This window comes from Saccopteryx bilineata, chromosome 2, assembly GCF_036850765.1.
Source record: "Saccopteryx bilineata isolate mSacBil1 chromosome 2, mSacBil1_pri_phased_curated, whole genome shotgun sequence".
NCBI classification, from domain to species: Eukaryota; Metazoa; Chordata; class Mammalia; order Chiroptera; family Emballonuridae; genus Saccopteryx; species Saccopteryx bilineata.
The window spans coordinates 134189424-134216561 of NC_089491.1; the positions used below are offsets into that span (position 1 = coordinate 134189424).

Consider the following 27138-nt stretch of genomic DNA (forward strand, 5'->3'; position numbering starts at 1 on the left):
CTGAACACTGGGATATTAACCACCCTAAGGCAGGGGTCCCCAAACTTTTTACACAGGGGGCCACAGACCATTGGAGGGCCACCACATACAGTGCTCCTCTTACTGACCACCAATGAAAGAGGTGCCCCTTCCAGAAGTGCAGCAGGGTGCCGGATAAATGGTCTCAGGGGGCCGCATGCGGCCCGCGGGCCGTAGTTTGGGGACGCCTGCCCTAAGGTGTTGGGGTCATCTTTACACAATAAAGAATGATCCTGTCCACAATGCTGATAGCATCTTTGCTGAGAATCCTCTTCTACTAAATTTGTACCTCCATTGTCCTGTGTCCCAGTTGGGGATGAAGCTTAAAGAGTGGTAAAAGTGAAGGCAGAGCCATAGTTTTTGGTGCTTTCTTAGTTTTTCTATTTCCTATTACTAGAAGCAGACTTGTTTTTATTACCTCTCTCTGTAGGGTTAGTGCCTGATTCCTTGATTTCCTCTGTGTGTGGGTTTTACCCTAAAACTTACCAAGAAGCAGCTAGAGTATATATACTTCACTGCTGCCCTTTGCCTACCCCCTGGTTAGTTTGTCAAATCAGGGTAAAAAGTCCTTTTAGTTTGGGAATATATTTGAGAGATCTTTCAACAGTGCTACTGAATCTTCTGGGTAACAGACCTTTTTAAAAATCTGATTAAATCTGCAACCCCTAATTCTCCTTTTCTCTGTGTATATGTGCAAACACACATAGTATTTCAGGGGGAGAGTTTAAAGCTCGTTCTTGGATCTGAGAGGGAATCCCTGGCTTTTATCCTAGAGCAGTGGTCGGCAAACTCATTAGTCAGCAGAGCCAAATATCAACAGTACAACGATTGAAATTTCTTTTGAGAGCCAAATTTTTTAAACTTAAATTATATAGGTAGGTACATTGTTATTAACTTGATTAGGGTACTCCTAAACTGGCCTTTGCTAAAAACATCCTCAGTTTGATTAAGCCGCATGTGGCTTGTGATCCGCAGTTTGCCGACCACTGAGGTATAGGAGGGTAGTGCTGGGTGAGGAGAAGCAGGAGGTCCTTGATACAAACAGTGCTCTTGATATTCTGTAAGGAGGAACCCTGGTTATCAGAGCAGATAAAATGATGCCCCTGTTGGCAGATCTAAAAAGAGCTTGTTGAAACTTGGCTGACTCATTCAGGGAGATAGTGTGGCCCCTGGACATTTTGGTTTAAACTGATTATGGACACTGTGGTGGGGTTTGCCCCTTTGACCTAGAACCTCAACCTCCAGGAACATCTAGATAGGCATGACAGGATGTGCTTTGACAAGCCAGGGAATCCAGTGGCATTCTTACAGTGTGGCCCAAAGGTTAGGTCATATCCTGTGGTGAGAAGTACTGCTTACCTAAAGCTGCAGTTCTCCCCTGCAGACCTAAGGTCTCCAGGACTATCCAGACACTTGACTTCCCAGGGTGTGCCTGGAGGGGACTGTGAGCATCCAATCTGTAGATGTTACTGCTATGCCTGACCCTTTGAGTCATGAGGTTTTTTTTTTGGTTTTTTTTTTTTAGAGAGGAGAGAGAGAGACAGAGACAGAGAGAGGAGGGGGGAGGAGCTGGAAGCATCAACTCCCATATGTGCCTTGACCAGGCAAGCCCAGGGTTTCGAACCGGGAGTCGTGAGTTTTTTTTCATGTTCCCTGACTCCCGGGAGTGAGGTTTTTTTTTTTCAAAAAATGAAATTAGTTCCAGTTACAGTTTTATTAACTTAAAATCATGTTTGTTTGATAACCAACTTATGGAAACAAGAAGAACATACATGTGCCTTTTATTTTAATGTTGCCTTACACATTTTTTAAATAAAAATTTTTGTACAATGGGCAGGAGGCACGAGGACGTACATGAATGTTTATACTGCTCCAAGGGTTAAATCCTCTTGCTTTCTGCCTTACAAAAGCAAAACAAAACAACAACAGAAAACCCTACACTTAAAAAAATTTTTAGCCTGACCTGTGGTGGCGCAGTGGAAAAAGCGTCAACCTGGAAATGCTGAGGTAGTCGGTTCGAAACCCTGGGCTTGCCTGGTCAAGGCACATATGGGAGTTGATGCTTCCAGCTCCTCCCCCCTTCCCTCTCTCTGCCTCTCTCCTCTCTCTCCCTCTCTGTCTCTCTCTCTCCCCCCTCTCTCCTCTCTCTCCCTCTCTGTCTCTCTCTCTCCCCCTCTGTCTCTCTCTCTCCCCCTCTCTCTCCTCTCTAAAAATGAATAAATAAAAAAATAACTTTAAAAAAAATTAATTTTTTTTAAATTTATTGACTTTAGAGAGCGAGAAACATTAATTTGTTGTTCTACCCATCCATGCATTTTATTGATTGATTCTTTTTTTTTTAAAGTTTATTTTTTTTTTACAACTTTTTTTTTTTCTTACAGAGACAGAGAGTCAGAGAGAGGGATATAGACAGGGACAGACAGACAGGAACGAAGAGAGATATGAAGCATCAATTATTAGTTTTTTGTTGCGCATTGCGACACTTTAGTTATTCATTGATTGCTTTCTCATATGTGCCTTAACCACAGGCCTTCAGCAGCCCAAGTAGCCCCTTGCTCTAGCCAGAGACTTTGGGTCCAAGCCGCTGAAGTTTTGCTCAAACTAGATGAGCCCGCGCTCAAGCTGGCGACCTCGGGGTCTCGAACCTGGGTCCTCGGCATCCCTGTCCGATGCTCTATCTACTGTGCCACCGCCAGGTCAGGCTACTGATTGATTCTTGCATGTGCCCCTACTGGAGACAAAACCCACAACCTTGGCACATTGGGACAATGTTCCAACCGATGGAGCCATTTGGCCAGGACCCTACACTTTTTTGACTGCTCAGAATATTGTATATTAACATTTTTGAAGAAAACTTTGAATCTTTTCAGGTCATTATGAATAAAAGTTTTTTTCAGGACAACATTAAGAACATTCTTTTCTGGGTGGAGTCACCCATCCCATTCTTTTAGGAATGGCTTAGTTTCTTGTCTCCACCAAATGCCTGTATTTAATTTGTATATGTTAAGGAAAGAGAATTAACATTTGTTGAGTATGTGCTGCATGCTTTTACATTTAACTTGACAGCAACTCTATGAGGGAGTTATTTCATTTTTATTTTATAGGTGATGAAACCAGAGCTCGGAGGGATTAGCTAATTTGGAAAAGGTCTCTGCTTAAATGTCACTTACTTAGGCTTTAAGCAAAAATTTTTGGTTATTTTGTTCATGCTAAAAGAACTGCTAGAAGTACAACTTCTAAAAGATGCTTAATCCTTGATTTTATATATACATGCACACACACACACATACACACACATATACATACACAGACATTTTAAAATGCATAGAAAAATTTCTGGAAGGATACAAATAAAACGTAATATTAGTTACCTCTGGGATGCAGGAAGGGAACCATAATGAGAGACACAAGAGAGTTGAAGGAAATTTAGCTTTTATACTGTTGATATTTTTTACAAAGAGAATGGACTTACATATTAGTTATGTAATTAAAAGTTAAAGAAAACATTCTTTGCCTTCCTAGAAATCAAGGAAATGAACAATTATATGATATACTTTCTATACTAATTACCTCAGTAAAAATTTAAAGATTGACAGTATCCATGGTTTTCATTAATGATACATTAATACACTATTAATGGTAGGGTAATTTGGTACAGACATTTCAGAAGGCATTTTGTAGGACTTTCCAAATGTGCATACTCTTTTTTTTTTTTTTTTTTTTTTTTACAGAGGCAGAGATAGACAGGGACAGACAGACAGGAACGGAGAGAGATGAGAAGCATCAATCATCAGTTTCTCGTTGCGCATTGCGACTTCTTAGTTGTTCATTGATTGCTTTCTCACATGTGCCTTGACCGTGAGCCTTCAGCAGACCGAGCAACCCCCTGCTGGAGCCAGCGACCTTGGGTCCAAGCTGGTGAGCTCTTTGCTCAAGCCAGATGAGCCTGCGCTCAAGCTGGCGACCTCAGGGTCTCGAACCTGGGTCCTTCCGCATCCCAGTCCGATGCTCTATCCACTGCGCCGCCACCTGGTCAGGCGAATGTGCATACTCTTTAACTGAGTCATCCCACGCCAGGAAACTGACCTATAGAGCTTTTTACAAATATGCATCCAAAGGATCCTCAGAGCTGCATTGTTTTTTGTTTGTTTGTTTGTTTTTATAATTTTTATTTATTTATTCATTTTAGAGAGAAGGGGGAGGAGCAGGAAGCATCAACTCCCATATGTGTCTTGAACAGGCAAGCCAGGGTTTTGAACCGGCAACCTCAGTGTTTCCGGGTTGACGCTTTATCCACGGCGCCACCACAAGTCAGGCAGAGCTGCATTGTTTAACAGTAAAAAACTGGGAAAAAAAAGTTGATTGTGCATTTCCTACCCAAATATCTTTCTCTTCCATTCATCTAGTTACTCAAGGCAAATACTGGGAATTATTATTAATATTTCCTTCTCCCTTCCCCCTACCCAATCTATCAGCAAGCCCTGCCAATTCTACCTTCAGAAATATATCTCAGATCCACCCATTCTCTCTATCTCTACTGCCACCTGCCTCAGGCTAAGCCAATATCAGCTCTTACTTGTATTTTATCCAACCAACTGGCCTCTAGTTTCCTCTTGTGCCTCTTTCTTCATCCTTCCATCTATGCTCCTCAAAGCAGTTAAATTTAAAATATAAATCAGCTAGCATTATTCTTCTGCCTAAAAACCTTTAATGGCTTCCTTTTGTACTAAGAAAAAAAAAAAAGGCAGGGTCCTGGCCTGGGCCCTTAGGGGCTGCATTATTTGGCTCTTGCTGACCTCTTCCAACTTTATACTTGCCTTCCTGTTTCCAAGCTCCACATTAGCCTGCTTTCAGTTCAGGACAATCTCGTGTCTCAGGGCCTTTGCACAAGCTGTTTCCTCTCTTGGAATGCCGTTTTGCTGGATCTTCAATTGGCTCGATTCAGCTTATAAGGTCTCAGTTTTAAAAATGCCATCTCTCAGGACTCCCCTTATTATTCTATCTTAGTGTCCTATACATTTCTTTTGTATTATTTTCCATTTTGAAATTATTTGATTACTTGTTTATTATCTGTGTCTCCAGACTGTTGACTCTATCAGGGTGGAGACTTTATATATACTTATCACCGTACTGCCATACCTGGCACCAGGTAAGCACCCAGTAAACGGCTGTGGCTGATGGGAATCTCTAAGATATGTGTGTATAAATATAATAATCTATAAAGGCAATTGCAACACTATATATAATGCTTTATCAAGCCACATATGTTTGTTTGTTAATGTATAGAAAAAAGGCCTGGAGGAATCAACACCAAGCTGTTAATCATGGTGACCTAAGGAGGGGGATGGGTAGGGTTAGAGGCTAAACAGTGACATTTTTTATTCTATAAGCTTTTGAGTTGATTTTTAAAAAATAATATGTACTCATGTAATAAATACTCTTTTAATGGAAAACGAGGAATCAAAATAGAGATAGAGGACTCAACTATTATTGCAAAAAAATAGAGCCCCTCTCTTATTCTCTGCACTGAGCCAAAAGAAGAGAAGAAAAGGAGACAGGCCACTAGTGGGTTTAGCAGTCAGCCGTAGCCCTTTTCCTCCCCTGTGCTGAGCTTGGTCCTAGTTCTCAGTAGAAAGACTCCTAAGAGATGCTCTTCTGCCCTGAGGCTGTATGTTAAGTTGTTAAATGTAGGCATGACCTTGGTTCCCCACACGCAGCCAGTCCGCCTGTGTATTCTTAGCCTCTTTCATTTTCAGGTCAGTGAAAGCTGCACCTCTAGTCTTAACAGAGCTCAGCAGGTGAAGTCATCGAAGAGAATATGGGTGAGTTCTGGGCTTCACTGCAGCTAAGCTTCTCAAAGTCAGTTAACTTCAGCAGCCCTGACCCCATGGAAGCCACATTCTCTAGAATCTTGTCTCCCAAGAATACAGATAGTTAATCATTTTAATAGCTAACATTTAGTGAGTGTTAATCTCATGCCAGGTACTATGTAAAACTCTTTACATACATTATCTCATTTAATCATCTCAACTCTATGAAGTAGTTATTATCTCCATATTATAGGTGAGGAAACTGAGATTCAGGGAGGTTAAATATACTGCTCACAAAAATGAGGGGATTTTTCAAAATGAATATGAAGCGATAGAATATTCCCTAATTTTTTGTGAGCAGGTAGTTCATTTAAGATCACACAGTTAGGTGGTGAAGTCTGGATTTGAATCCAAGCAGTCTGTCTCCAAAGCCCACAACTTTAACCTCAGTCCTCTTCTCTTTCCAGGTTCAGCCCCCTTTGCCCTCATGGCTGCTTTGGAAGGGATTGTGTAGATTATGGTGGACTACAGGGGGAGTTCTAGAACAAGTCTTCCTTTTCTAAGAGGTGTAGTGGAAAGATTTGGGTTTAGGAGTCAGTCATTCTTGGGTTTGAATCTCAGCTCTCCCACTAAGACATTCATTATTCAACAAGTTTTTTTGTTGCTTCTTTACTTACTCTGTGCCGGTGATACCACTGGGTATACTATGGTGAATAAACAAATATCACCTCTGCTTTCATGAGGAAAGACATTAAACAAATACATATTTAATTATAAATTATGCTATTTCCTTGGGAGGTAAAGAACAGATTGTTAGAAGAGAGCAAAGAAAGGTAGGCACCTCTAAAGAAAGGCCAGAGACAGTCTTGGAAGTCTGTGAGAAACTTTCTACTTTCATTTTCCTTCTTTTCTTGATTTATTAAGGAAATATGTCCTAGGTGACTGCTGTATACATAGTACTTTCCTGAGTGCTTTGGTGAATGCCAAAGAAGTGGAAGACAAGGCCCTGGCTGGTTGGCTCAGTGGTAGAGCATCAGCCTGGCATGTGGAAGTTCCAGGTTTGATTCCCGGTCAGGGCACACAGGAGAAGTGACCATATGCTTCTCCACTCTTCCCCCTCTCCTTCCTTTCTGTCTCTCTCTTCCCTTCCCATAGCCAAGGCTCCATTGGAGCAAAAGTTGGCTCACGTGCTGAGGACGGCTCCATGGCCTCCACCTCAGGTGCTGGCATGACTCCTGCTGCAACGGAGCAACGTCCCAGATGGGCAGAGCATCGCCCCCTAGTGGGCATGCCGGGTGGATCCCGGTCGGGTGCATGCAGGAGTGTTGTCTGACTGCCCCCCTGCTTCTCACTTCGGAAAAATACAAAAAAAGAGGTGGAAGACAGTGCTCACTAAGTTGGAGAAACAGGATTTTTATCTGGAACTGTACTATAAGCAACTAGAAAATGAAAACAAGTGTGTGTCCTCAGGTTGTCTACGAGGCTGTCTGTGTGCCTCAGGTATTTTATTCATAATATGGGGATACTTTTCGCCTTGCCCAATCCCATGTATTTCGGAGACCAAATGAGATCATAGGGTGATGGGTGTCACACAGATATAGGCACAAAAGGATTGGAGAGTTAGGGAAGCATTAGCATGGCATAGGATCACTAATCAGGCAGTGCTCTAAGGAGGGCATGGACTTCAAGTGGGGTCTTGTTGTTGTTTTTTTTTGTATTTTTCTGAAGTCAGAAATGGGGAGAGACAGTCAGACAGACTCCCGCATGCGCCCGACCGGGATCCACCCGGCACGCCCACCAGGGCGCGACGCTCTGCCCACCAGGGGGCGATGCTCTGCCCCTCCGGGGCGTCGCTCTGCCGCGACCAGAGCCACTCTAGCGCCTGGGGCAGAGGCCAAGGAGCCATCCCCAGCGCCCGGGCCATCTTTGCTCCAATGGAGCCTCGGCTGGCTGCGGGAGGGGAAGAGAGGGACAGAGAGGAAGGAGAGTGGGAGGGGTGGAGAAGCAGATGGGTGCTTCTCCTGTGTGCCCTGGCCGGGAATCAAACCCAGGACTTCTACACGCCAGGCCGACGTTCTACCACTGAGCCAACCGGCCAGGGCCTCAAGTGGGGTCTTAAAGATGACAGGTGTGGATCAGGGAGAGCAGGCTGTTGTAGGCCAGAGCACATACGAGGAGATCAAAAAGGAAGAAAGAGCCAGCTGTATGAGGGGCAGCCTTGAGCCCTCCCTGCTGGGATAGCAGAGTCCAATTACAGACAGAGAGGTGAGTTTGGGTCAGAACAGATAATCAGAGAATTTCGTCTGAAGAGCCCTTTAAGGCAGGAAGTAGGGGAATGGCACCCTTTCCCAGCTTGTCATCCAGGCCAGATACCTGGCATCACTCTAGGCTACTTCTCTCACCTTCATATGTACTGCCACTGCTTTAGTTGGCCCTCGTCACTTGCCTTCTCTGTTGTAATAGACATTTTTTGGCTCTCTCTATTCCGATCTTGCAGACCCACCCACCCTGATCTATTGTCATAGCTGTATGCAAAGGTCTGGGTGAAGAGTTTTCTAGGGAGAGAACAACCTATTCAAGCCTTGGGGTAGAAAAGAACTTGGCACATTCTAGGAACTGAAGGAATGCCAGACTGGTTGACAAAGCTGCTGAAGAGATGTTTCGAGAAGGAAGAAAAGAGGTGAGCAGGGCCCAGGTCATAGGGACCTGTGCTGTGCGGGAGGCGCGGTACAGAGTTACAATTACTCACGGATGGATTTGAGGGAGAAATTTATTATGATTAATAACAATAAAAAATATTAAGGCAAAATCAAAAGGGGATTGCACTTAAGTAACTTAGAATAAAGAGAAAGAATCAATGCAACGATGAGCTATACAACATCACCAAATGAAGAAACATTAGCCTGGGCTCTAGAGTGATAACTAGTTAAAACAATACACTAAGACAGAATTATGGGTATGTAAGAATCTCACCAAACCGTGGAGGAACACATCACCAGACTGGAAAGCGTCAGCCTGGGCTCCAAAGTCGGCCACCTGCCATGCGCATGGAGAGGAAGAGTTCTCTAGAGCTTCAGGGGCGCTCTGAGACCGGACCTATACTTACAGGGAAATTTTGGCTAGTGGCTATTACACGAGGGCCCTTGGTGCATAACTTCTAGGAACAAAGAAGAGGCACCACATTCTGAAATAATTCACTAGGCCGGCAGTCCAGTGGGAAGACCACCCTCCCTGGCTTCAGGGAAGACTGCAGCAGGACGCCTCATCCCACCCTGAGTCAATGACTCAGTCATTCCTGCAGCCGTTTTTTGTGACCCTTTTTGTTCGTGTTCAGTTGAGTTCAAATTTATATATGTATACTGTTCCTACACAGGACCTTCTTGGCCTTGGTGAGAACTTTGGATCTCAATTGTTGGAGGAGTGACTTGATCTGCTTTATAGTTTTCAGAGTTCACTGTGGCTGCTATATGGAAAGCCGTGGAATCAGGCTCCCCTCTGGGCAGCATGTTGGGCTCCTCACTCAACTCGGCCCAGCAGAACCACCATGCCCTCTGCCCTTTCAGGTTTGACTGGTGCTCTATCCTCAGCCCTATACCCCTACTCAGGCCAGAAAGGGCAGTGCCTCTGCTAGGTTGGCCCCAGTGTTTGGCGTGCCTCCCGGTGGCCTGAGCCTATAATTTGTTGGGTTGGCTGGTTACAAAAATAAAAAGTGCGACCTATAACTAAAGCTGAGTGGATTCAGTAAATAGGGAGCTTTTAATTTGCCAATGTCCTGGACTGTATTTAACTGGAGAAGAAATGTGTCTCCTCCCTGGACTCTGCTCCATTTTCTCCCTTTAGTGCCCACTCTGGGGTGGGTTAAAGTTTGTGGGCCTGGAGGTGAGCTGTGGAGGACTTTAGGGAGATATTTGGAAGGGACATTAGGGTCCAAAGACAGGTTTGATGGGACTTCCTGCGAAGTTGGCATTATTCAGTCCTTCTTATGTAGCCCACTGGGATGGAAGTAGAGTTTTTGAATGTTTGATTGTATGATCACTCATTTATTCATTCAACAAAAAATTATTGAGTGTTTACTCTGTATTTTAGAGAGTGAACAGATGAGACAAAGAGAGCTGCTCCACGGAGTTCACATTGTTGTTGGAGAGAACAATAAACAAATATACAGATATGTAATGTTAAGTCGCAGTGAGTACTATGAAGAAAAAGAAGGAAAGAGGATAGAGAGTAATAGGCAATATTTTAGATAAGATGATGTCAAAATTTGGGGTTGAGATACAAGAGGAATAATGCAGTTGTGAAGGGCAACTACCTGTGGACTCTGGATTCCGGCTCCTGAGTGTTTCTCTGAGGAAGGGGCTCCCTGTGAAGTGACTCCCCATGGCGGCACAGCCAGTCTGGGCAGGGCTCAGGTCATTGTTTATGTAGGGGCACAGCTGGGTCCTAGTCCCAGGTGGGCCCCGGTCAGAGTCTCTGGTTGCCTCTTCCCTGCTCCACTTGTCAGTACTGTCTGCAGGGCTGGGCAGGGTGCTGATTAACTGTAAATAGATACTTGTCTTTCCAGGGCTTCTCAAGCCGGATTCTCTCAAGATTTCCTGAAGTCACTCTGTGTGTTCTTGGCTAGAGGAGGAATAAGAGCTGCCTGAGAAACTGTAAGGAGTGCAGGGGTTTCTTCAGCCTGGGACTGGGTACTCAGCCAGGCTTTTTGTGAGAGCTTTGGTGCTCATTGGCTTTGAATTTGAATCCTTGCTCTGCCATTTATTAGCGCTATGACCCTGAGCCAGTGTCTTAACTTCCTTGAGCCTCAGTTTCTTTATAATCAGGATAATACTACTTAGCTTCTAGGGATTTTGTGAGGACTAAATAACATATGTAAAACATTCAGGGTAGTGTCTGGCAGTGTGGGTGCTCAGTTTTAAGTAGAAATATTCTAAGACCATTAACCTCTTCAAGTCAGGTATCTGGTATTAAGAGGTCCAATGAAAATATTCAAGAAATAGAAGTTATTGCCTGACCAGGCAGTGGCGCAGTGGGTAGAACGTCGGACTGGGATGCGGAAGGACCCAGGTTCGAGACCCCGAGGTCACCAGCTTGAGCACAGGCTCATCTGGCTTGAGCAAAAAGCTCACCAGCTTGGACCCAAGGTCGCTGACTCCAGCAAGGAGTTACTCAGTCTGCTGAAAGCCCCCGGTCAAGGCACATATGAGAAAGCAATCAATGAACAACTAAGGTGTCGCAATGAAAAACTGATGAGTGATGATTCTCATCTCTCTCCATTCCTGTCTATCTGTCCCTATCTATCCCTCTCTCTGATTCTCTCTCTGTCCTTGTAAAAAATAAATAAAAGAAAAAAAAGAAATAGAAGTTATTGTTGATGAGTAGAGACTGGTTCTGTGTACCTCAGAGTTGTAAAAACACTAAACTGCATACTACACATGAGTCACCTTGTCATCCTTGGCGATGATGACCTCTTTCTCAGCTTTGTCATGACCTCTCCTCAGCCCTTAGCACCTCCAGGAATTGGCATAGCCCTTGGCCTGCCCTTGAGCACATTTCACCTCTGATACAACCATAGAAGGGTCGGACTTTAAGAGCCTTCTGGACTGCCTCAGAGGCCATCCACACTACCGGAATACGGCTAGGGTATCTCTGCCCTCCTGCCTCTAAGTCAGAGCTGCCTGAGAAACTGCAAGGAGTGCAGGGGTTTCTTCAGCCTGGGACTGGGTACTCAGCCAGGCTTTTTGTGAGAGCTTTGGTGCTCATTGGCTTTGAATTTGAATCCTTGCTCTGCCATTTATTAGCGCTATGACCCTGAGCCAGTGTCTTATCAAGGCCAGCACTGCCAGCATAGGCCTCCTGAGATTGAGTCCTGTGCTTCTAGGACTGGATTGAACTCGTGCTGGATGCCTCTTATGTGGGGAGATCACACACTTTCCTCCCCTCAATGCCAGCCTTAGAATGAGGCCTAGAGAATGTTCTCAAATGGCTGGATGAGAGATAGCTAAACAGGAAAGAGCATCTTCGTATGAACCTTCTGTGTCCAGAGTATGCTCTGGCCCCTTACTTTGGTCAGACTTCTTGTTTGTGGTTGTGGTATTTTGTTTTTACTTGCTGCTCAGCAGAATCAGCATCACACAAGCACTCATTATCCTCAGGCCCTGGCAATCAGGGCACTTGGTGAATCCCTTGTAAAGTGCTTACGTCTACACATTATTTTCCGGTGTATCTGGCATGAGTTCCAGATGGAAGGCCCAATAGCAGCTATTAGTTGCTCCCTTTGGGCTTGGCTAATTATTGATGGCATTGTAAGTGACTAAGGAATTAAGAATCTTGTGCATTTATGGGACAACAGATCCTGGTGAGCTCCCAAAGCATGTATCTATCATTTCCCCAGAATGTCATTGTTAAAAATTATGAGTATAAACTCAGGAGTTGAGGGATAGCCAGCTAGAGAGTGTCTGTGGCATCTGGTTTCTCAGTCAATTCCCTGCAAAAACTGTAAAGTAACTACTTAGTACTTGTTGCCTACAGAAGCCCAAGAAAATGTCAAGATGCTATCAACATTATAAAAGCAGTGCTGGCTGCTTTTGATGGACTTAGAGCAGGGGTTGGGAACCTATGGTTCACGAGCCAGATGTGGTTCTTTTGATAGCTTCATCTGGCTCACAGACAAATCTTTAATAAAAAATAATGTTAAAAATATAAAACATTCTCATGTATTACAATCCATTCATTTCCTACCGCTCATGTTCATGGTTGCGGGTGGCTGGAGCCAATCACAGCTGTCCTCTGGGACAACACCAAATTTTTATTGGATAATGTGTAACGTACATGGGTGGTTGTATGGCTCTCACAGAATTACATTTTAAAATATGTGGCGTTCAGGGCTCTCTCAGCCAAAAAGGTTCCCGACCCCTGACTTAGAGGCAGGAGGGCAGAGATACCCCAGCCGTATTCTGGTAGTGTGGATGGCCTCTGAGGCAGTGAACTGAGAACGGTTAAGGTGTCGTCTTCCCTGCCTGTAGACAGAGAGGCACACGATACCAGTCTTCAGAGCCTCACCGAGTACAGCCTGGTGTTCATTCACTCAACAAGCATTTATTGAACACTTAAGAAAATTGTGTTAAGTGCCAGAGAAGTAAAGATGACTAAGACAGTGTCTGCCCCTGGAGTTCAGTCTAGAAGGGGAGACAAACACATGAAACACATAATTGCAATAAGCAGCTTGTGAAGTGCAATGGTACAGATATGCAGGAGCACAGGGGAGAGGCGGAGCTGGAGAAATACTGCCTGTAAGGAGGAAATCTCTACTGGCTACAGGACAATTAGGAGTTGGAGAGATGTGGAAGGGAGAGCATTCCAGGTAGAGAGGCCAGCATGGGCAGGGGAGACAACATAATGTATTCAGAGAATCCTCATGCAGCTGCTCAGGGCTATTGGGCTGTGAGGTTAAGGCAGAAAGTGGTGGGAGTGGAGGCTGAAGTGATCAGGAGGGCTTTGAATGCCTTGTGGAAGGGACTGGAATTGACGCTTTCTGTAAGAGAATGACATGGTCAGATTTTGAGTGGTGGGCAGGCTGGCCTGGAGCCATGGGAAAGAATCAGAATTGGAGGTGGGCAGCCAAGTGAGAGGCCTGGTAGTATGGAAACAGTGATGGGAGCCTAAGCCAGGGCTGGTTTGCCTGGTGGTAATGATGGGACAGTCAGTAAATATTTTCATTGCATTTTGAGGACATGGTGACTGATTACATTTGACATTCAGGAGGTAGAGATGAGTGAAAAGGGAGGAATTAAGGATGACATCCAGATTTTTAATTTGCTAGATTAGTTAGGTAGAGGTACCATTGGTTAAGAGAATATAGGAGAAAAAACATAGATGGGAAAGTGATGAGGTCAGTGAGAGACATGTGAGATTGCAGAGCCTGTGGAAGTCTGGGTGAAAGGTCTAATGGGCAGTTGGATATTTAAAGCTAAAGCTCAAAGGAGAAGTCTGAGATAGAAACACATAGTTGAGGCTGACCAGGTGGTGGCACAGTGGAAAGAGCATCGGACCGGGATGCAGAGGATCCAGATTCAAAACCCCAAGGTTGCTGGCTTGAGTGCGGGCTCATCTGGCTTGAGCGAGGGATCGCTGGCTTGAATATGGGATCATAGACATGACCTCGTGGTCACTGGCCTGAGCCCAAGGTCACTGGCTTGAAGTCCAAGGTCACTGGCTTGAGCCCAAGGTCGTTGGCTTGATTGAGCAAGGAGTCACTCACTCTGCTGTAGCCCCCGGTCAAGATGCATATGAGAAAGCAATCAATGAACAACTAAGGTGCCGCAGCAAAGAACTGATGCTTCTCATCCCTCTCCCTTCCTGTTTGTCCCTATCTGTCCCTGTCTCTGTCTCTGTCTCTCTCTGTCTCCTGCAAAAAATTTAAAAAAAAATAGAAACACATATTTGAATCATTAATGTCTAGTGGGCAGTTAATATTTGGGGCTGAAAATTTCTCATGCTTTTCTCTGTATTCCCACAGATAGCATCAGTGACTAGAAGGGACAGCTCCTAGTACTTAAGCAGTGTCACAAGGAGAGAAGCAAGTTGCTGAGGAATTACTTAAGGAGGCTGAAAACAGATGTATGGCAAAATCAGACCTTGGGTGTGCAGACCACAGGAAGTCGGGAGACAATAGAGAAGTGAGGGATTTGAGATAGGGAAGAACATGATTGTCAATTTAGCATATCTCCTCCAAAAGGTCAAAGTTGTCCCAGATCACTCAGCAGCCAGAGCACCTTAATCAGTGACTCAATTCTGTCTTCCTGAATCCTGGTCCCAGCTCTTTCTGTGAATCCTCTTGTGTGACTGACTGTTGGTGTCTCAGTCTTATCATTCAAAGGGACATGCGTGCAATTGCTGTAACCTAGAGAAATTTAAAACATATAAATATATTTAACCTGTACTGTTCAACTATATACATATACTCACTTTTATTTATTTTTTTAAAGATTTTATTTATTGATTTACAAAGAGGAGAGAGAGAAAGATGGGAGAGGAGTGGGAAACATCACCTCATAGTAGTTACTTTTCATATGTGCCTTGACCTGGCAAGCCTGGAGTTTCTAACTGGGAATCTCAGGGTTCCAGGTTGACGCCTTATCCATTGCACCACCACAGGTCAGACTTTTTGATGTATTTTTTTTTTTTTTCCCATTTTCCTGAAGCTGGAAACAGGGAGAGACAGTCAGACAGACTCCCGCATGCGCCCGACCGGGATCCACCCGGCACGCCCACCAGGGGCGATGCTCTGCCCACCAGGGGGCGATGCTCTGCCCATCCTGGGCGTCGCCATATTGCGACCAGAGCCACTCTAGCGCCTGAGGCAGAGGCCACAGAGCCATCCCCAGCGCCCGGGCCATCTTTGCTCCAATGGAGCCTTGGCTGCGGGAGGGGAAGAGAGAGACAGAGAGGAAAGCGCGGCGGAGGGGTGGAGAAGCAAATGGGCGCTTCTCCTGTGTGCCCTGGCCGGGAATCGAACCCGGGTCCTCCGCACGCTAGGCCGACGCTCTACCGCTGAGCCAACCGGCCAGGGCTTGATGTATTTTTTTTAAAGATTTTATTTATTCATTGTAGAGAGGAGAGAGAGAGAGAGAGAGAGAGAGAGAGAAGGGGGGGAGGAGCAGAAAGCATCAACTCCCATATGTGCCTTGACCAGGCAAGCCCAGGGTTTTGAACCGGCAACCTCAGCGTTTCCAGGTTGACACTTTATCCACTGTGCCACCACAGGTCAGGCTTTTTTGATGTATTTTAAAGTACTGTGAAATTGTATGCTGCTCACAAAATTAGGGGATATTTCAAAATGAATATGAAGCGATAAAATATCCTGTAATTTTTGTGAGCAGTATATATTGCCAGTGTGCTTAGAAGCTACCTTGGGTCAGCGGCAACTCCTGGAGTAGCTCCTTCCAGTTACTACTCATAGATCCTTTCTGTGCCAGGCACCATGCACAGCCCTTCCCATTCATTCATCCCTTCACGTAATTCTTATAAGAGGTAGATATTATAATCTACATTTTATAGATGAAGAAACAGATTCAGAGAACTTGAATAGTCTACGGCTGTACTGCCCTGAATGTGCCCAATCTCATCTGATCTCAGAAACTAAGCAGGGTTGGGCCTGGTTAGTACCTGGATGGGAGAAGTTTAATAACTGCCACTATCTCATGAAAAGCACCAGGATTCAAATCTAGCTCATCCCTGATTCCAAAGCCCATGCTTTTATCTATAGCAGTGTTTTTCAACTGCTGGTCCCAATAATTACAGACTCTGTAATCTTTATACAACTTCAGGGTGGTTAACTCTTTCACGGACTGGCTCCAAATTTCTGGTGAACCGACACCAATCCACGGACCAGCAGTTGAAAAACACTAATCTATAGCATCTGCATGTTTGAAATGCCATTCATATGAAGGCATTGTCACCATGTGGTGTCCAAGAGGGGAAGTTCCTTTGTCCCTTTGCTCTGCATGATCACCCTTTTACTCTGAGACAGAAACCTTAAACTTCGGGTGTTCAGCCCACATTCTTCATTGAACTAGTTCCACCCTAGTTTTGCTGGACAGGGAAGCACTGTTTAATGATCAACCAAAGCCAGTCAGACAAATCCAGGCAGACTTACCCAAGTTGGAAATGGAGGTTTGTTTTCTTTGTTGGAGGCCACATATCTGGGTTCTGCCACTTTCTTGGTGACTTTAAGACAGTTGGTCCAAGATTTTTTGTTTTAGCAAAAGAGACAGAGAGAGGGACAGGTAGGGACAGACAGGAAGGAGAGAGATTAGAAGCATCAGTTCTTCGCTGCAGCAGTTTAGTTGTTCATTGATTACTTTCTCATATGTGTCTTGATTGGGGGGGCTACAGCCGAGACAAAGACCCCCTTGCTCAAGCCAGCGACCCTGCACTCAAGCTGTCAACCTTGGGGTTTTGCACCTGGGTCTTCTGCGTCCCAGGCTGACACTCTATCCACTGCACCACTGCCTGGTCAGGCAGTTGGTCCAAGATTCTTTTTTCTTTTATTTTTTATTTAGTGAGAGAAGGGGAGGTAGAGACAGACTCCCGCATGTGCCCTGACTGGGATCCACACAGCAAGCCCTCTAGAGGGCTTGCTCCAGTTGCAACCGGAGCCATTTTTTAGCACATGAGGCAGAGGCCATGGAGTCATCTTCAGTGACCGCAGCCAACTTGTTCCAATCGAACCATGGCTGCAAGAGAGCAGAAGAGAGAGAGAGAGAGAGAGAGAGAGAGAAGTGAAAGGGGGAGAGGTGGAGAAGCAGATGGGTGCTTGTCCTGAGTGCCCTGGCCAGGAATTGAACCCAGGACATCCACACGCCGGGTCGATGCTCTACCACTGAGCCAACCAGCTAGGGCTGGTCCAAGATTCTTAACTTTCTCCCCAGTTAAACAGGCATAATATGTATTTTTTTTTTTAAACTTTATTTATTTATATTTATTTTTAACAGAGGCAGAGATAGACAGGGACAGACAGACAGGAAAGGAGAGAGATGAGAAGCATCAATCATCAGTTTCTCGTTGCGCATTGCGACTTCTTAGTTGTTCATTGATTGCTTTCTCACATGTGCCTTGACCGTGGGCATTCAGCAGACCAAGTAACCCCCTGCTGGAGCTAGCGACCTTGGGTCCAAACTGGTGGGCTCTTTGCTCAAGCCAGATGAGCCCGCGCTCAAGCTGGCGACCTCGGGGTCTCGAACCTGGGTCCTTCCGCATCCCAGTCCGACGCTCTATCCACTGCGCCACCACCTGGTCAGGCCATAATATGTATTTATATTTACCTCTGGTGCTTATTGAGAGCAATAAGTGAGATCATGTGAGAAACGTGCCAGTAATGTTTTCCTCTCCCTCTGTGGCCCTGGGTAAATATGGCACTTAGGACTTCAGATGTGAGAAACAGAGAAGATTCCGTGTCTTTGGGTCAAGAGGCAGGAATCTTCAGAGGCTAATTCCAAAGAGGTGGGTTTTTTTTGCTAGCTGAACAATCAGATGACAGAGTTGTAAAAACTCTGAGACACTCAAAGGTGGAGTTGGCATGTGGGCAGCTGTGACCTCTGTTGTCAAGTTCTGGCCTTAATGACAGGAGGGGGGACAATGTTGGGAGGATGGCTCATGGATCAAGAGCAGACTAGTGTCATTATGATTCCTCCCCAGAGAGGACAGGAGCACTGAGGCTGAGGATAGATCCCCATTTGAGAGAAATTAAAAAGACAAAGGGAGACAGATAACTTGTAGTGCCTCTCCCAGCTGATATGAATTGTGACAGATGTGTGTCCATGCTGGGCCTCAGTTTACTCTTTCAGAAAGCAGGAGTCGTGCTCCTCCCACATGCAGTCTGGGAGGGAAGTCATTATATTTTATGGTTTGATAATAAGCTCCTGGACTTATAATGAGACTCCTGGAAAGCCAGAACTGTGTCTCTAGCTGGTGCACTGGATGAGATGGCCTGCTGCCCCCAACCGGCCTCTGTTGTCTACACGAACAGCTGCAGTATCTATTAAACTTCTGCTATGCGCCAGACTTCCATGTCTAGGAACAAATATGTTCAAGGCAAAGTCCATGCCCTCACAGAGTTTACAGTCTAGTTTGGGAAGTAATACAGACTGTGAAAGGCGAATAACAATGGGATAGAGGAGTGGTTCTTCCATGTAATCTTGAAATGAAAGGATCTAGCACAGTGCCTGACCCAGAGCAGATGTGTTTAACTTGTAGTTTCCCTTTTTGTCATTAATAAGCAAGTTACCACAAGGCAAAACAGGTCTCCCAGGTGGTACAGTGTGTGATACATTGAAGACACTAGTGTTGGAGGAATGATCAAATACGATTGTCAACAGGAGGTAAGGGCAGTAAACCTCACCAAAGTTCATAGGAAGGAGTGTGCTAGGTCTGGCTTGTTTGGGGAAGATTTCATGAGGAAGATTGATTGGATTGGTCCCAAAGGATGTGGGCAATTGGAAAAAGTGCAAGGAGGTCTAATATAATTCATTGTCTCAGGAGGCATTATGTAGAGATACAAGCTAAGGCTTTGGGTCAGACCTGGGTTCAAATCCCAGCTCTACCCTATACTGGCTCTGTGACTCTGGGCAAGTTCCATGACCTTTCCAAGCCTTTTGTTTTCTCACCTTTAAAGTGGGAATAATCATGGTCCCAATTTCATAGGGTTACTGTGAGAATTAAATGATAAACTTCTGCTGTGCGCCAGACTTCCATGTCTAGGAACAAATATGTTCAAGGCAAAGCCCATGCCCTCACAGAGTTTACAGTCTAGTTTGGGAAGTAATACAGACTGTGAAAGGTGAATAACAATTCATATAGAGCTCTTATCATGGTTCTGGCAATAAATGATAGCTTCTTTCAGTATTACTATTTTTGTTTTGATAGTAGCATCATTGTTGTCCTACTCATGCCCACCTACTAACTTTAGCTCCTAAGACCCTTTGTCAGCTGGCTGGTCCTGCCTGCTGTAATCTCCTCTTACACACTTTCATTCTGTTATCACAAATCGCTTAGAGACTCCTGGACTTTTTATAGTGTTTTGTGCTTTCATAGTTGGAAGTGCTACCTCCTTACCTGAAATATCACCATTTTCCCCTCCTTCATTGACTTTGCCTAACTCCCTCTTGCTTGATGTTTAAGATTAGATTCTTTAGCATTTCTTTCAGGAAGCCTTACTTGACTCTTCTGTCCAATTAGATGTTACCTCCCTGGGACCTCGAGTGCTATCTGTACCTCTCTCACAGAAGTGTTCTATATTCACACTTGGTTTGCTTGTCTACCTTGCCCTCTAGATATAAACTACCTGAATGTAAGGATCCTGCCCTATATAAATATGTGTGTATGTATGTATTTTAAATTATTTATTGATTTTCGAGAAAGAAGAGAGAGAAAATGGGATTGGGGGAGAAGGAAGCATTGTAGTAGTTGCCTTTCATATGCAACTCAACCAGGCAAGCCCAGGGTTTTGAACTGGTGATCTCAGCATTCCAGGTCATTGTTTTATCTACTATACCACCACAGGTTAGGATATTTTTATATATCTTCAGCTTCTAGCTTAGTGCTTGGCATATAGTTGTTTTCCAGCTAAGTGTTGAATTAGGAAAAAACAAACGAACCAAAAAAAAAACCATAGCTAGCATTATGTGTAGAATTTACTACCTACATTCTGATTTAAATACTTTACATATGTTTGTTTAGTTATTGTAGCAACCCTATGAAATACAAAGCTACTCTTTCTACCTCCGATTTATAGTTGAGGAAACTGATGCTGGTGTGGCTCTAAAGGCCACACAACTATTAAGCAGTGGCCAGGATTCATACCAGGGCAGTGTGGTTCCTCGTCTAGTGCTTTAACCACACTGTGAGTTTTGTGCTAGGATATTGGTTGAATGTCCAAAAATAGGTGAAGAGACATTAACCATGAGCCACAACTCCATGAACACATTTTAAAAGCATTAGCCAATATGTGGAGACACTGTTTTTGGGGAAAGGGAAGGTAGATCTTACCACTCTAACTTAAGAAAGATTTGCTAGAGAAGGTGGGATTTCGCCTTTTTTGAATTCAAGGAGGAGTATGGCTGACAATTGGGAAGGAGATAATTTCTCTGGAGTGTAATGGAGTAGAAGAGTTAGAGAAAGGAAGAGGATTATATTATATTATATTAAGTTCAATTTGCCCAATCTGTTTTGAGCACCTGCTGCAGTGGTAAACAAGCTGGTGGTGGTCTCTGTGTCCTGGAGCCTATAGTCCAGCAAGCTATAAGAAGCTGAATTTGGTTAAAGAGTAGGGCAAGTAAGTGGCTTAGATTATGGCATGAACTGAAGGATAGAGTTGAAACTCAGAATGAGAAGTCTGGGGAGTTTGTTGACACAGAAGTAACACATAAAGAAAGAGATTTGGGCCTGACCAGGAGGGGTGCAATGGATACAGCATTGGACTGGGGTGCAGAGGAGCCAGGTTCGAACCCCGAGGTCTCAGGCTTGAGTCTGGGCTCACTAGCTTGAATGTGGGGTCGTGGCCTTGAGCGTGGAATCATAGACATGACTCCATGGTTGCTGGCTTGAAGCCTAAGGTCGCTGGCTTGAGCAAGGGGTCACTCGCTCTGCTATCCCCCTCCCCCCCCCCCCCGTCAAGGCACATGAGAAGGCAATCAATGAACAGCTAAGGTGCCACAAAGAGGAATTGATGCTTTTAATCTCTCTCCCTTCCTGTCTGTCCCTATCTGTCCCTCTCTCTGTCTCTGTAAAAAAAAAGAAAGTGATTTTGACTGTAGAACATAAGGTTGATCAAAGGAGAGAGTGCCCAGAAATAGCAGGACAATGATGAGAAGTTGGATAATCCCTTCTAAAAATAACCAGGAGCTGAACCAAGAACTTGGTGATAGGAGAGGTAGTAGTAGGATCAATCAGTTAGTAAGGACTTGCACATGATGCAAAGAATTATAAAACATGACCCCATCCTCAAGGATTTCATGTTCTAGTTGTAAACAGAGCAAACACACACATGAAAAGATACTATGTGGAACAAATTCAATTTATGTTTAGGTCCATGGTATCAGTGACTAGGTATTTTCTTTATTGTTGCTTCACCCATCTGGAATCCTATTTTCAGGGTTATCTCATGGTCAAGAGTAGCTACTGAAGTTCCAGCCATTACCTCTGAATTCCAACCAACTGGAAGAAGAAAGGAGAAAAGAAGGATATACTCTCTCCCTTGAATGACACTTCTGAGAAGTTGTACACATTAATTCTGCTTGCATCCTACATGGTCACATAGCCACACTTGAATATCAGTGAAGATGAGAAATATATTAATTCTGGGCTGCCAAGTACCCAACTGAATACTGGAGGTTCATTATTAAGGAAGACAAGAAGATATTGGGAGATACAAGCAAATCTCCACCATATTCTTCACATGTGATTATGCTTTGAAGCTGAGAAGAAGGGCTGATTATTTTAGGTTGGGTAGTCACAGAGCTATTGGATTTTGAATCAGGTAGTAATAAGTAGGGATTCAGAAGATTAGGGAAACATCAGTTATAAGCAAATTCTATGATAAGAGTGTCTGTTCCAGGAGAGAGAATCCAGGAGAGGATAAGACTGGTCAGAGATGTTGGGGATAGCCTGGGGAGAATCTTACCTCTGAAGCATTTTCTTATTTTAAGATGCTAAGAATAGCAGGCAAAGGTGTTCAGGTTTTCTTGTGTAATGAAGGAGTCAGAGAAGATTTCTGAACTGAGAAGAGACATAATTTATCTTATGTGCTAGGAAATTTAGAAATGTCACCTGTGTGCAGGTTGAGTGGGGTGGAGGTGCCAGAAGTAGGGGTGCCAGCTAGAAGGTTATCCCGGGGTCAGGAATGAATAGTACGGGGCCATTCAGTGTTGACAGTGGGAATGGAAGGGAAGGTATGGATGAGAGTCCTACAAGGTAGATATACTGGGTCTCAGTGAGTGATGGGGAGAAAAAGGAAGACGCCCGTTGTGGGCTGTAACCCTAGGAATGTGTCCTCTGAGAGGTAGTGCTGCCTATTAGGGCTCCCTCGGTGGGAGGGCAGAATATCATGAACAGAAGGGAGAACCTTGGTTGGCTGCAGGGAGAATGTGAGGCTCTGCCCCAAGAGTCCTTGGCTTTGCAAAGCCGGCTGCCCCCAGCAGAATAGTTTCCATTCTGCGTAACTGGGGAGTGTGGGTCTGGCTAACCACGAGGAGGGGCTGGGGAGCCAGCAGACAGATCAAGTTGCTATGGCAATGTCTTTTAGCTAGGCCCTGGGGTCTCGGTTGGGAAGAGCTAACGAGAGTTCTCCTGAGATAGTGTGCTTCTTGACTAAGGCTACAAGGGGGTGTCCTCAGCCAGGGTTGGGGCAGCAGATTACTTACAGAGGTTACCTGATGTCGGGTGTGAGGCTGACAGTGTGGCAACGAGTAAAGCTGGGGGCTTTGCTGGTGTTGGGACATGGTCAATTTCCTTTGCCCCCTGAGAATCCAATGGAGGAGTCCTCTGAGGTGAAGAAGGGGCCTCAGAGGCACAGTTTTATCTGGAAAAAGCCACCTTTTGTTTGATTGATGCTGGCCTTCCAAGACTTCTCCTTTATCTGACTCCACTGGTGTGAGTTGCAGAGCTTAGCCTGAGACATCTGGAGAATCCATCTCTTTTTTCCTCCAGGCTGCTTGGGGACTTGGCCCATAACTGCTCAGCAAGTCATTTCTGGTTATAGAGTCATCGGTGACCACAGGAGCACACTCTCCAGACGGGGCTCTGCGCCTGTGAGAGCTGGCTTCTCCCTGGCAGCTTGTCCCCAGAGTGATAGCTTCAGTTAACAAAAACAGAAAGCCAGACAGACATAAGCCACTGCAGACGTTTAAGTCATGGAGCACCCACTTTTTTTATGTCTTTTGTCATAAGGTACTCCAGCAGATTTCACATAAGTCTAAGAGGACAGTTCAGTCCTAGAGCAAAATGTGTGTCTGGCTGGAGTTGTGTTGCACCCATAAGCCCCTGCGCATAGGGTGATAGCTGGAGAGAGATGAGGAGCAGAGTGGGAGCTTGAGGTCTAGCGTTCAGGGAGGTAACCGCTGCTGTCCACCGTTTCCTGTTCTTGAACTCTTCAATGTGCGGGGAGCTGGTGAAAGTGTTCACCTTACTCCATCATGGGGTGTGGTACCTCTTCCTCCAGCCAAGTGTCATGAACTGTTTCTGTCATTTCCTTTCAGCTACAGGATATGGTTCTTCTCCCAAAATCTTTCACAGCTGTCTCAGGCTCATTCCAGGCTGTCTCTCTAAAGTGATCTTCTCCAAACCTGAACTCTGAAAAGAAGGATGGGAGAGAAGCAGGCAAGGAGAGCAGTCTTGAGCTTTGTTCTCCAGTTTGGCTGCAGAGCCAGGCTCGGCCTTGGTCCATGGAGGCTACAGTGAGATCTGACCACCCGTCCATTCCACTTCCTCCCCTGCGCTATGCCTGCTAGTCACAGGCCGGGGAAAAGTGTGGGTGTTTAGAGGGGCTGCTGTGTTTCCCATGTCTGGATCTTTAATTTTAGCTTTTGGATCTTTGATCAAACTCTGATTTATTTATTTATTTTTCAGTTTTTTGGTTTTCTTTAGAAAGTATGGTAGTTTGGCAGGGAGTTAGGAGGAGTTGTGCTGAAACAACGAGATAAACAAACAGTGACGCAGAGGCGGCAGCGTAGGCGCGGGGCTGGGCCTGCTTGCCATCTGGGCGGGCTGGGTGGAGGAGGACTCCCGCCCTGCACACTGGCCAGCTGGCTTGTGTTAAAGCACTGGCTGAAAATAACTCTTATTGTCTACAAGCTGCTACTGCAGCAGGCTGGCTGTGGCCGCCAAGGGGGTCGAGGCAGCAGGAGCTGGTACCTCCCACCTCCTTGGGTTCTTGCCCTTTGGGAGTAATGCCCAGCTGACCACAGCTGTGCCTCCTGCCCACAAGTAGAGACACGTGGAGGGAAGGCTGGGCTGCTCTTAATGCTTTGTCCTTTTGGCAGTCAGAGTGGGCCTTTGTGCCCAGTGTTGCCCTGGGCTCCCAAACTTTGTGCCTCCTTACTACATTCATCTCTGTCCATCTGTACAGTGGGCTGATCTGTGGATGCATGAGAAGGTATGGTGGCGGCTGTGGCCCATGGCTCAGCAGCATGTGAGCACAGTGCCTCATGTCATCTCTGGGGAAGTTGTAGATTCAGCTTCCCAAAGCTCCCCACTCCTGTTGGCTGACCATGAGCACTGGGGCTACCATACTTGGGAGAAGGGTCCAGCCATAGGGGATTTGGTGAAAGTTGTTTTGAGAGGGAAAATATTAAGAAACCACCAACTCATATTCTGTATTTGCGCAAAATAAACATCCCCTGTCTGCCTTCCCTAACGCCTCCAGAATCCCCTTTGCAGGAAAGTTTCAGCCACCTCGCTCCCTGCCTCTCAGAGGAGCCATGCCATTTTTGTCTCTGTTCGTTAGGTGCATTATGATTGACTGAGACCAACAGAAACATCTGGGAATTTTTGGTGGTTCCTATTTCTGTGTGTTGGGTTTTCCCCAGGCCGGGCTGGAGGAGACTGACAAGTCAAGGGTGAGTTCCAGAGGGCCTGCAGCTGAAGGAAACCCGAACCCTGCCGCACTTCCCTCCCCACAATGGGAAGGAAACAAGGAGGGGCTAATTGGCTAGAGGTGCAGCGCAGGAAAGGGAAGGGAACCTCTGCCGCCAGAGCTTCCTCCCTCCCCCTTTGCTTTACTGGGAAGACAGGGTCAGGTGGGGAGTAAAGAAGCCTTGCTTCCACAGAACCCAGGAGGGGGTTGGCCACTGAGCAGGGCACTGTGCCTGGCTTCAGATTGGCAGTAAACCTGAGTATCCTTGCTGGAGAAGCATCAGATCCACGCCTTTCTGCTCATATAGGTTTTGTTTGTTTGTTTGTTTGTTTGTTTTAGCAAGAGAGACAGGCAGACAGGAAAGGAGAGAGATGAGAAGCATCAACTCTTCATTGCAACACCTTAGTTGTTCATTGATTGCTTTCTCATATGTGCCTTGATGGTGGGGGAGGGGGAGTCCAGCAAAGCAAGTGACCCTTTGCTCAAGCCAGCGACCTTGGACTCAAGCCAGCGACCTTGAATTTCAAGCCACTGACCATGGGGTCATGTCCATGATTCCAGGGTCAAGCTGGCGAGCCCACGCTCTAGCCGGCGACCTCAGGGATTCAAACCTGGGTCCCCCGCATCCTAGGCTGATACTCTATCCACTGTGCCACCACCTGGTCAGACCCGTTACAGGTTTTTATTATTATAATTCTTGCTAGTTTCCTCTGCTTTGGGACTCAGTCTCAGAATTGCTTTCAGTTTGAATTCATCTTCCTCTTTTCCCAACTCCCTGGGCTTTCCCCTCACACCCCAAGGGATTGCTCCATCCTCAGAGGTTTTTTGTTTGTTTGTTTTGTTTGTTTGTTTGTTTTTAAGAGAGAGAAAGTCAGAGAGAGGGATAGACAGGGACAGACAGACAGGAATGGAGATGAGAAGCATCAATCATTAGTTTTTCATTGCGCATTGCGACACCTTAGTTGTTCATTGATTGCTTTTTCACATGTGCCTTGACCGTGGGGCTACAGCAAACCCAGTAACCCCTGCTTGAACCAGCGACCTGGGGTCCAAGCTGGTGAGCTTTGCTCAAACCAGATGAGCCCATGTTCAAGCTGGCAACTTTGGGGTTTCAAACCTGGGTCCTCTGCATCCCAGTCCGACGCTCTATCCACTGCACCACCGCCTGGTCAGGCCATCCTCAGAGTTTTGAGAAGCAGTTGCTGAAAGAGAGAGACCAAGAGAGAGAGATAGCCCAGAAGCAAGAGGGTGGCTATTTAGGAGGAAGGGGAAGGAACTGTGTTGAACACCCACAACACAGTTCCAGACAAATACAGACATAAAATGTTTATCACCTAATCCTCATAAACTCTGGGAAATAGTGAGATTGTCTTTATTTTATGTATGAGCTCGCTGAGGTTCAGCTGCCTAGAGGAGCCCAGAGTTGATTTGCACTGACTCCACATTTGGTGCTCTCTGCTCCAAGACAGCAGTGCCTCCTTCCTGTTCAGCAAACCTCTCAGTGAGGAGGTGGCAAGAACTTAACCCGGCTCCTATCTCCTGAGAGTTCACAGTTCCTGTGGAATCGCTGAATGTCAAGAAACAAACCTTTGATTGAGACCGGAATCTTGTCAGGTTTGCTCCCTTGCTGTCCCCGGAACTCAGGAAGTTGTCCTTCCTCAGGGCAGAGGAACTTCCTCAGGACATTGGAGCCTGTTAGATTTACACCCATTATTAGGTGGAGGCAGAAGCCTCAAAGCCCTTGTCTGGCAGGGGAGAAAATTTCCCTGACCAGTCCCTGGTTCTGCCCCCTAGGCAGGTGGCTCCAACCCCACAACCAGTGACCATTTCCTTGTGAGAGTGCTGGAGGCCGGGGGAATTTCCCTTACCCTTACCCATTTTCTGCCCCATCCATACTTCAGCCCCAAAGAAGCAGAGAAGGCTGACGTCATAGCCTGGCTAGTGCCACACAAAGCTCTAGACTACAGGATGTGGGTCTGTGGTCAGAGCTGACTCGTGCTTCTGCCACCTGTTTCTATACTTTGGGGATTCGTCTCATCTGAGCATCTAAAGTTTAGCCAGGTTCCTCATATGCTTTTTCTGTGCTCTCAGACTGGGGTTCCCAAACTGGGTGACTTTGCTCTGTATTTGAAACCCCAGGGAAACCAAATGTTTCCTCACCGGTTCACCTGGTGGGTAAGTGCA

The 27138-nt window shown here is 45.7% G+C and overlaps 1 protein-coding gene across 6 annotated transcripts in view; it reads left to right on the forward strand.

The window, feature by feature from the left end:
* The window catches only part of FMNL3 (formin like 3), a 62227-nt gene that overhangs the window by 10454 nt on the left and 24635 nt on the right, over window positions 1–27138 (forward strand). The gene's annotated exons all lie outside the window — the stretch shown is intronic.